Raw genomic sequence first — 11,709 nt, forward strand, 5'->3', positions numbered from 1 at the left:
TAGAGCCGCCGGGCTGGTGCGGACCTGCCGGTGTCCGGGGGGTGGGTCTCCGCGGCCGCTGCCGGGCCGGGCGGCTCCCAGGGAGCCCGGGCAAGAAAAAGCGGATTAAGTACATAGTGAAGGGAGGCTTGGGGGGACGGGAGAGAAGATATAAGGAACCTCGGGGGGAAGGGAAGTCGTCAGGAATAAGAAAAATTTAGAGCAGAGATAAGAGTAAGCGGGATCTAAGGTGGCGGGGGGCGCGTTACTGAGGTGGAGGTTAAAAGGTGAGGCCACAGTGAGATGTGGCACTGAAGGGTTAGCTTGCTATGTTCTAGGGGATTGGCAGGGCAGGTCGTCTTTCCCTGTGAAATTCACAGGCACTGTCCTTGAATTGTGTCAGTGGGCACTGGGCATCAGAGACTTGTGTTCGGATTCTGCCACAGGTGTAGTCGATGGATGTGCTGGATATTGAAGAAAGAGGAGTTGGGGGGCAGGGGGGGCTTTGCCTCTGGCATAAGCTTCTGGTGAGAAGTTGACCAGAGATTGGTTTTGCTGAACATGTTGCAGTGCATCTTTTCTCCCACTTATTTAGGCTTCTGAGTGTTACTGTCTGAGACCTGTAATAGCCAAACTGCATAGGTGATATAGGTCACTGTAGACCAGTTCGTCAAATGGAGTTTACTGAACTGTGATCCTCTCATTTCTGTAGTAAATCCACACTTGTTCTCATGCTCAGTGATGTTACATGAGGCTCGTGCTGGTTTTCTGTCAGAGCAAAGTGTGGTGCTGCTCTTCCTAGAACCGTTTCAGGAATCCACATCTATAATAGTCAGCAATGGCAATGACAGCTCTTTCCACAGTACACATCCATCACAAAGCTGCCCATATCTCACAGTTTTTAACTGATTTTTAGAACTGGTTAGAGGCATATTAGTTACAAATAACAGTGTTCACTTGTGTTCCTACAGTATCTTTTCTGCTAATGTTGCTGATATTTCAGCATCTGTACCTTCCATGCCACCTAACCATGACTGTCAGTGCATTCTGGGAAGATCTGTGCAGTTATCTCAATGCCTGGCAGAAATGCACAGATAATGGCAATATCAGCACATGGTAGAGTGCATTCTGGGTATTCTCTTGTACAGAGGGGAAGGAAAGCTGTGCAGGTAGTTATATGAATGTAGTTGGAGTGTTCTGTCCTGGCTGCAAATACAATAGCTACTAATAGGAAGAACCATGTTCTAGTTTCTTTCTGTGGCAGAAAGAACTATAGGTAGCTGTCACATTTCTGTCCGTGCAAAACTTATTGCATCCTTTTTTATGTCCCTTTCCTTAGTTTCTTGCAGTCTCTTTCATTTCTTTTTTTGTGTGTGCGCTGCCAGTATTTTGCTCTTTCACTCAGGGTTACAGGATCAGGGAATATGGCTTCATGCTTTCACTCTATGTATCCTCCAGTCTGCATCCCTAAACAGATTCCTTATATCATTCTCTGCTAAAGTGTTCTCAGTGTGAGCTTCATTAATTTGGCTCACTACTCTTAAAAGGTTGCTTTCCTGCCCCCTAATCTTTTAGAACATTTGGTTATGGTATTGTGAATAAAGGAGAGCTGCTGGAATTTATAAAGTCTCTCACAAGGAGATCTTAAAGAAGTTGAGTAATCATGAGGTAAAAGATAAAACAAGGTGGTGGTGGGTTAGAAACTGGCTATGGAAAATAAAATAAATACTGTAACAGGAAAAAAGTTAGTTTTCACCATGGCAAAAGTTTAATAGAACAGTGCTTTAAGGAAATAATTCTTTATACTGCATAACCTTTTCTGTGGAGATCCTAGCACAGTATCTTATGGGGGTCAGGAGTTTAGCAGGATGCCAAAAAGGCTTTGATTTATAGGTTTGGATTGTGAGACCATCCACAGTTTCACCCTTGCTTGTTTCTAGTCCCATCCTAGCTCTCTTCCCTTTGTTCCTCTGCCACCTGCCCCTCCCATTCTCCTGTTCCTGACTCATTTTTCCTCAGTTTCTGAGACTGCTTGTGTCACAGGAGGTAATATGGAATCTATTCCAGACCATGCACTTCTTTCAAGGTTTCCAAGACTTCACACTAGGCTAGAATCCCAGGTACTCAAAAGAAAGAGCGTCCAAGTTTTAAAATCAGAAACAGTCATTCAGAGAGGTGTCATCTAACATGATATCTAGTCTTTTAATTTATAATATACGAGTCACTGCTGAAGCAGACTGGACTGGGAAGGACCATCATGTGCATGATTGCCTCCTGGCTTTTCATGAATTACCGGTGAGAAGTGAGAGCTGGTGATGGTCAAAGGAGTGCATGTACTTTGTCTGATCAGTTTGCTTCCTTCCTAATTTATCCTTTTCTCCCTCTTTCAAGAACCCTCAGCAAAAAAGGCAAGTGTAATGAGCTATCCTTCATTCTTTTTCACATTAGAACAGTAAAACCAGTCCCAGGAAGGGGATAAGGACTGTACTTGAATTTATTCCTAGTTGAGAAGAAATGAGGAGGCGGTTGACAAGTGCTCAGTTTAAAGATCTCCTAACATTTTGGGGGAGATGCAAAGATTTAAAATAGAAATGTCACAGTCCACCCTGTCTACAAAGGACAATTTCTGACATCAGTAGACTAGTAAAATGCACACCTCTGTCCTACTTGGCAAACTCAGGCACAAACAGCCCCATTTGCCTTTCAGCCTCTTCAGTGCCGGTATTGCTCCTTGTCTTTTGATTTGCCACTCCTTCAGGCTATTTAAAAAGTAATTTATTGTCTTGGCAACCACCTTCTGGCAGGAAGGGGTTCATCTCTCTCCAGTGTTCAGTGACTGTTGGTAGGGGTTCCATCAAAAAACAAATCCTCAGGAATTCTCTGAAATAGGAATAATGAACTGATAATTCTTTATAACAGGGTTGCCAGACTCACTTGGGGCCCTGATCTGGATCCGAGTGCAGGGCTCCTTATGGGGCATAGCCAGTACGGGTGGCCGCAGTGGTGGAAGCAATGAGGAGTTCACTGCCGATGGCCAGAGCTAGCGGGGCCCTGAATTCTGCAATGGGCCATGTCTTCTGGTTGCCCACCACTAGCCCAGCAGGCTGGATAGAGCAGCTCTGTGGGCCAAATCTATACAGTCCTGCTGTATAGACAGTTCACCTGCAGGTAGATATAGACTTACAGTTTCAGTCTCAAGATTTCACAAGTGCTAAAGTGAATTCTTTAGTTGTAAAAAAGTCAGTCAGGATATTCCACTTTGTCTTGTTACTGGTGATGTGTGTACACAAGGGGTGTCAAACTCATCTAGCTTCATGGGTCAGGTGAAGGGCATGGGGCTGGCCTGTGAGCTGGATCAGACCCACAGACCAGCCGTATGCACTGGAATCAGTGTGGCGGGCCAGTGTGGCATAGGCAGTTCATGCAGCGTATGCCTTGGCACTGGTTTCAGGGCTTGCATGCAGAGCCAGCATGGGGTGCAGGCTGCATGGGTGCCTCGCCAGAATGCTGTGGCATGCTAGCTCTGATGCGTGGGTCTAGACTTGTAGCCCTGATGCAGACCAGCCCTGGAGGTAGCACGCAGGGCCAGTCTGACAGGGTGCCACATGCACATGCCAGGTCCAGCCCTGTATGCTACATGCAGCATGGGCCGGTCCTGGTCTAGAGCTGCCTGTGGCATATGGGACCAGCCTGGAGCTCACACTGCATGTGGTGCTCCCACTGGACCATCTCTACACACTGACCCTGTCATGCAGGGACGGTCTGTGGGCCTGATCTGGCTCTAGAACCATTGCACGGGGCCAGTCCAGCAAGTCACGTAGCACATGCCAGACAAGCTCCATGTGCTGCATGCAGGGCTGGGGTCAGGGCCAGCACATGCCACATGGGGTCAGTTCAAGATCCATGGGCTGGATCCGGTCCCCAGGCAACATCTTTGATACCCTTGGTGTACACACTGTAGTGGATAATTGTGCATGCATGATCTCTTCAGTTTTTCTTCATGTCCTTCCTTCCATTCAGTGTAGGCCATCCTGTCAAGAGAATTCATCTTGCCTGTGTAAGATGATTCTGTAGTGATAGTTTTTTCTGCAGTGTCCTGCACAAAAACTGGACATGGGTGGTTTTTCTACTTGGTGCCAGGTTCAGAGGTTTGGCAGCTAACATGGTGATGAGGTCCATTCAGGGAATTTGGACACACCAGGAGAGGAAATAGTATAAACTGATTAACGCCAAAGTTCTGTGCCTCCTAGAAATCCACCTTCTAATGTGCTGGGCACAATAGAACCTCTAGTCCCGTGTTTCTTAACCAATGGGTCGCCACCCAGAAGTACTTCGCAAGAATGTATGAAAGGGTTGCAGACAAACTTTACAAATGGATTCTCCTTTAAAGAATAAAAACTTGGGGAAGTGACTTTTCCCTTGCAGGCTTGCAGAGTTCCAGCCTGCATGGGGGGGGGGCCATGCTCCACATACACCTCACCCTGCTTCAGACACCCATCCCCTGCCCCACACTGGGGGCGGCAGGTCAGGAGTGTGAAGGGCAACGCATCGAGACTGGCCATCAGTGTTTGCAAGTAGATCCTGGTACAAAAGTGGTTGAGAATCACTGCTCTAGTCCATCTGATCTTAGTAAAAGGAAGAGCATCGTGGCTATCTAGCTAAGCAGAGGATGTAGATCAGTTGGAGGGAAGTCTTCAGACTGCTGTGTTTCAGCTCCTAGCAAGGAATTTTACAGCCTCACTGCAAGTTCCCCCTCCTTTTGAAGGAAAAAGAGAGTCTAAGACCTTTCTGCTGTACCTGGTCAGTAGGCTTTCTATATGTATGTTCTCATACGGTCAGGCTCACAAAGGAGAAGGCGCAAGTAATATTAGTGACTTTGTATTGGCCAAGAAGGCACCTGTTCTCTAGTTCCTTGACTATAGGCTGGCCTAACCATATTTCCTTTTCTTTTAGAAAGGATCTGCTCTCCCAAGGGTCAGGTTTTTAGATAAAGGCGGAATACCAGTGACTAACTGCATAATTTTTGACAAACCTCATATGAAGGTGGATACTTTGAAGGTGTTCCACTTAGACTGTGTACAACCCAAGTGGAAGTTTTCCTAGGTGCCTTTACAAGTGTTACTGGTTTAACTTAAATTTAAAGCATTAAATCAGTGTTTCTGTCTTGCATATAATTACTTAATGGACAGGAATTGATTATTTGCTGATTATCAAAATGACCCGTCCCACCTCATTATCACCTTTTTTTAAATAAATGTATTCGTGAAGAGACTGTCCAGGCAACCCAATTGGACTTCATTTCCATAAGGCATGTGATTCATTACTTTCTGTTAAAATAAGTAGTATAAGAAAGTACTGGGCATACGTTTCTTACCAAAATTCCCTCCTATTCTTTTTCCTGGGGTTGAAGAATACAGTAATGATGGATAATCATAAGAAGGCTGTTTTCCTTCTTCCTGAGTCTCTCTGAAGGCCTTTTATAGGAGAAGTTAGTAGACAAAAGGCTAGAGATTTCAGGATGATGCTTTGCTTTCTGGACCTTTAAGAACCAATCCAAACTTGTTTCTTAATAGATCCTTGGAAGTTATCAATTAAACAAGCTTTTACTCTGAGCAAGATTTTGCTCTTAAAAAAAAAATTGCGGAGTCTTTCTTATCTTTGATATGTACCTGGCTAAATAACCACTGTCTGGGGCTTCCTAGCCTTGATGGCACCAACTAGTCTTATTTACACTAACTGGGTTCCAGGAATTCTTTAAGACTCTTGTTTTCATGCCTCCATTAAGAATAACACCAGAGGCTTCTGGGAAAGCTTGGACAAGGCATTAGCAAAGTTAGGCAGTTATAATATGCTGATATAGAAGGTATAACTCTATAAAGATTATTTGTATGTTTAAAACTAAACCTTCAGCATGCATTCTACATCATTTCTGATCGTCTAAAGTTTGTGTCAACAATATGCTAATGTGGTTTTAAAATAGGCTATACTGTTTTGGCTTCCATTTGTAAATTTACCAAAAATAAGCTAACCTGATAATAACCAGGTTTAAATGAGTACAAATGCCTGCAAGGGGTTGTATAGCTTTAACTAAATTGGTTTAAATTCACTATTTTATTTAAACCAGAGCAACTTTGTGTGTGGATCAGAGATAATTCTTCTTATTCTAGAATCTGGCTGAAGTTCATAGAAGTGATGCAATAAATGTTTGTTTCTAGCTTTGCTTTCTGTCACAGAGTTAGGAGTTCTTCAGGGATCATTTGAATAAAGATACGTGTTTCACTGTTAAAATATCATGAAGCTACAGTATCTAGCACACTTTCTTTCACAGGCAGAGAATTTCTTTGTGCTTAGACATCAAGCATCACCCCAGAGCTGTATTCATAACTCATTTTTTTAAGGTTCATTAAGAACAAAATTGAGGTGCCATGGTAAAGTGTAACACCTTGACTGTATTCATTTGAGTCTCTCAAGAATGTATCTGGGTGTTTCATTTCAGTCTGGACCTCTTAGTAGCCCTTACCTCTGCTTGGATGTTTCACAGTACTAAGGTGGGTCCTTCACATGCACCTGACCTCCTTCATAAATTAAACTTAGTGTTACATAACACCAAGGAATTGTGCTTCTCTACTTTTGCCCAAAACTAAAGCTTCCAAGAGAGAAGGTTTAATAGTACATGCTAGCCATTGGTATTTTAGAGGTGTGGAACAAAAATAAAGTATTTAATTCAGTATTTCAAAGTGGTTGAGACATTGCATTGGTGAAGCCTGCAAATCAAGGAATGTATATCTGGCAATCAACATCAAGGCCCACTTGCTGAGACTGGTGGTGCGTTTGGAGGCTGAGAGATCTTACCACATGAGGAAATGTGCAGAGTGGACACCTAGTCATGCTTTCATACCTTTGCAAAATTATACATCATGGGGTTTAGGATGTCAGTGGATACTGCTTTTGGTGGTTAGAGGGTGATCCATATGGTGGTTTTCCAGAAGTAGAAAAGTAATTTAGAGCCCTAAATATAGTTCTGTTTCAATACTTCCTGAAGGTAGCTTTAATATAAAATAAATACTTTTCTTTAACATAGCTATAGCATTCTTACACTGTTACTCACAGAACACTTTTTCTAAACTTTCCTGCCAAGCTGCCTGCCTCTTCTTATTGTAGCCTTTCCAAAAAAATCATTTCTGTTGGCTCACTAATAAGTTAATTTTAAAAAACAAAATAATTTGCTCTTTTTTCTTCCTCTTTTTTTTCTTGTTTGTGAGTCTCAGTACCCAGCCCATGTATTTAAATTGTACAGCATTTAGCATAATTTAAAAATAGAGAGCACAGTTACCTGCTACTCTTTTTTTTCACAGTAAGTTATATTCTTGGTTAGTTAGCTAGGCATGACTAATTAAAATGATTAAGCAAGCTTGTCAGGGAGAGGATTTTGTATTTATTCTTTTGAAGTGCAAAATGCAGTTTTGACTGTTCAGTTGCAAAAATAAGAGGTTATATTGATTGTTGTATTTTCACAATTAAGCTGTAGTAACCAAACTAGAGGTTTTCTTTGTGCTAACCACAAGGAAAATGTGTAGTAGCCAGTTTAGAAAAGTATCAACATAGATACACCAAAATTATTGCTACAGATCAGTTAGAAAATTATCCAGGTAGGTGAGTTGGCAGGTGCTTCTAAAGCAACTTGGAAAGTATGACCTGTGCAGATCAGATGGTAATTTTTAAACATTGATAAATGTTGATAAATTGGAAAATGTTTCCTGTAATTAAGTTTTATTTTTCCAGAGCTGGTACTGTGAGGATTTTGTTTGGTTGTGGATATTGAAAACTTCTTTATAACTAAAATGAACTCCGCTAAATTATACTTAAAGTAAAAGTCAGAATGGAACATCTTTTTTGTGCACCTTAATTATTTTTCTTCTCCAGCACTGTATGACAGTGAATGAGTGTGAAGGAACTTGTCTTAGTAATGGCCCCTTTCAGCAACCATTTATGGGTAGAGCAGTTCAGCTCCCTCCTCCTCTCTCTGAGAGAGCTAAGCAGAATCTGGTCTGCTGGAGCTGTCGTTCCACTTTCTGCTTTCTATATTTATACAGCAGCAGCAGCAGCACCCTAGCTAGCTAGGCAGTGTGGCTTGCCTTGTGCACACTCGGCATTTGCCGATCAGAATTGTGAGCCAGGGCTTGCAGTCTCTGTCCTTGCGTCCGTCAATCTGTCTGTTTGTCTCTGCGTCTCTGGGGAGGACTGACGTTCCAAGTGGAAAGGTGATCTGTTTGTTGGGGTTCTTCTGTAAATTGCAATTCATGGAAGTTGGGATTTAGGACTGGGAGTGGAGGAGGGTGTGAAGTTGCCTTGTTGGGCAACTGTAAAGGGTGAGTACTTACATCAGAAAGGTGCTACAGACTCCAAGAGGAGCACTGCACTTCTCTGGGGCACTTTGTTGACTCTGCCAGCCTTGACAACTGGGATTAGTAAGATGCTAGACCCTGCCCAAGAAAAGCTGTTGTCACTGCCTGCCATGAAGATTAGTGAAATCTAGATTCTATACTAGAAGATCCATGTGCTGTTTACCTGTTATGGGTAGGGGGGATTAATGATAAACTAGACCCTACCCAGCCTAGTTTTGAATAAGGAGATACAGTGTAGATGCATGCTGGCCGTTGAGGCTATACAGAATGCCTTATTTGGAAGAGCTAGAAACTAACTGCTTTCTCTGGCTCTGCATTTATATTAACCTTTCTCTAAAGCCCTGTTTACGCTGGGGCTATCTTTGAAAAGATGGTTGTCTTTGATACTGGTTCAGTTGAGCTGGTGACAGCATGGTAAACAGTGTTGATAAAACATGCTCTTAGCAAAGTTAGTGAAATGATGCAGAAAATAGTGGCAGCAGCTAGGCCAGTGATTAGCAACGGTGGGAAATTTTGAAAACATTTCCTGAGGCTCAAGGCTAAAACATTTGCAACTTCCGCTGACTTCTTTTGGAGTTATGGATGTTGTATGCCTGTGGAGATCAGGCCCCAAGCCTCTTAAGTTTGGCTATAGAATGTTTCTGCTGTGTCCTTCTCGCAGAGTAAAGGGACAGGTTTTTGCTATGACTTTCCTTAGGTCTCTGAAGAGACCTGGAATGAATTGATTTCTTTCCTAGCATTTCAGTGTCCCCAGCCTGTTCCCAGTGTTTGAGATTGGGGCCTGTCTCCCTCCCCCCGTACAGAGAAAACAAGAATGTTCTGGAGGTGAAGGGACTCAGGCTGCTGCAGCAGTGTCTAAAATATGATTAAAACAGGAGAGTGTGCCATTGATGTTATGGCAGGGTAGATAAAAATCAATGATCATTTAAATCATGATTTAAATCGTATCCACCGTATGTGATGGAATATCATCTCTCTGTAAACCTATTCCTGAGGTGGCTTTGTGTTGTGACTGGGTTGGATCTTTGTTGATGGCAAAATGTAGACACATGCTAGCAGTTGTGCCCTTTTCATGTGGCAGTTCTTTGACATTCATGTTGCATACATGGCTTCTGAGGTGCTACGCCCTCCTCTTTGCAAGTGCCAAAGAACCTGAAGTGTCTTTCAGTTACCATATCTTTTTGCAGCTGTTACCTTTTGCTTTTTCTGTTTGCCCATTTCCTGTCTCCCACAACTGTCCCACCCTCCTTCATTTGTTTTAGAAGAGCAAAGTACTAAAGATTGAATTGGAACAGGTGCTTGTTTAAAATACAAATTAGAATTAAAAACTGGGACATTACCAATGGAACTGCTGGTCCAGGGTACTACAGGATTACCAAGCTCCTCTATTCTCTGGCCTTTAAAATGCTTCAAAAGTATCCTTTTTACCTTCAGCCTTAACCTTGTAAGGAAAGCAGAAGTAGGTCTAAATGCCACTCTTTGGAAATGACCACTGAGAAGTCTCTTATTCATCAGTATAGCCTGTGATAAGAATCAAGATGCTTATCTTGGGTAGTGTGATAGGAAAATATCTGTTCATCAAAGGCAGTGGAGCAGACAAGCAAGGCAAGGTCTAGCTTTAGAAAGCTTCGTTTTATGGAAAGAAGGTGCTTTGAACAACCTTCCTCTGCAGTAAAATCAGCCTTGTTTCTTTGGCCTTTTGGGTCAAAGGCAGCTGCTTGGAGTTATCCTTATTTTTAGAGGCTCAAAAGAGCCACTTAGCATAGCATAATGCTTAGGTATTGATAAGCAGAAAATCCTACATGAAAAAGTATGTTGGGCTTCAGTCTTGAGGGAGAATGCCCACAAGCATATTCTGGATCTATTAGAATGTTTTTTTTCATGTCTTGTTCTTAGAGATGGGCATATCAAAGCAGGAAGTGAACAGGAATTTAACTTCTGTCTAGCGTGTTTTGAAATGGAAGTTCCAGAGTTCCAGGGGAAGGCTTATTTCTAGTTTTCTTCTGGCTACTAATGTTCTCCAATAATTTAGAAGCTGTTATTGTTCCCAGTATTGTTCCTGTTATTGCCTGAAAAGGGCTATAATAAACACGTATGTGTGTTTATATGTTTTGTTATGCAGTTAACAGGTTGTGACTTGTGTTCAGTTTATTAAATCTTCATTAATTAAGGAAAAATGAGATTCAGGATTCAAGCTGAATTAACTTGTGCACATAAATGAAGGCTAAAACGATGACTTTTGAGGAAGAATTTAGAAGAATTAAATTTATATAGGTCAGTCGAGTAGTGGAGCAGAGTTGTATGCAAGTATTAAAAAGCAGCCCATGGATGGTGAGGAATTTTCTAAAAGGTATAATTAGGAGTAGTGGAATGAAACTGAACAAAAGGTAATGAAGATGAATGTTAGGGTAAACACACTGACAATGAGACTTATTACCAAGTTAAATATTTTTCTCAAGAGAATCTCATCACTTAGGCAATTTTATATTTAAACAGGACAAATCTATGGAAAATTAAATGTGGGGACTTCAGTACTGGACTCTGGTACTCTTAGTATATTTCTATTGATTATTTTTCTTAGCATTTCAGTCTTACCTCTTTTGCATGCTGATATCAATTTTTTGGGGCAGAGGGGGGCGGAGAAGTCTCCAGAAATTAAATGGGAGGTGTGAAGGATCAGTAGGAGATTGCAAGTACATTTACCACTGTATGGGAATGTGCAGTAGAGACGTAATGACTAACTCCTACAGAATGTATAAAAAATTCAGTACCTGACTTGATGTGTAATGCAGATGTGACAGCAGGACTCTGCACGTTTTGGGAAAAGTTGGAAGGCCCACTACTGTTTTCAGGGCAGAGAAGATGGAATCGTGGCATTTGGACCATCATGCCCTGACTCTTGATCACCCCCTCTCCCTTGCATGCACACACTTTATTTTTTTACAGTAAACAATGGTGTAGTCTCCTAGAATCCTGTGAAAGGGGTAAGAGGATTTTGTAGCTGCTTTGATTCCTCGTTAAGAGGTTCAGCCAATAGCTATATTTATAGCACTTGTTTTGACATGAAGTTTCTCCAGTCTCCTTCTTCTGTTAACAGTAGAATCCAACTAATGTCACATTATGCCCTGCAGAAAAAAGTGAATGAAGAGAGTAGCCAGAGAAACATACAAGTGAAGAATGAACAAAAACATGCATGAAACTGCAAACAAGCATCTGAATGTTTCTAGTGTTTCCCAAAGTGTCGATACATTCTCAGACCAAAAATGCAGTTGAATGCAGCGGTACTGGGTCACTGCAGTAAAGAGAGTCCTGTCCCTGTTTCCCC

At 42.1% G+C, this 11,709-nt stretch overlaps 1 protein-coding gene across 1 annotated transcript in view; it reads left to right on the plus strand.

Annotated features, from left to right (window-relative positions):
• Positions 1-8,140: 8,140 nt before the first annotated feature.
• The window catches only part of CELF1 (CUGBP Elav-like family member 1), a 67,599-nt gene continuing 64,030 nt past the window's right edge, over positions 8,141-11,709 (plus strand). Inside the window, exon 1 of the mRNA XM_025216678.1 lies at positions 8,141-8,240. The gene's annotated coding sequence lies outside the window, so the exon portion shown is untranslated. The remainder of the gene's footprint in view (positions 8,241-11,709) is intronic.

The sequence above is a fragment of the Alligator sinensis genome, unplaced genomic scaffold, assembly GCF_000455745.1.
Source record: "Alligator sinensis unplaced genomic scaffold, ASM45574v1 scaffold686_1, whole genome shotgun sequence".
Classification (NCBI taxonomy): domain Eukaryota; kingdom Metazoa; phylum Chordata; order Crocodylia; family Alligatoridae; genus Alligator; species Alligator sinensis.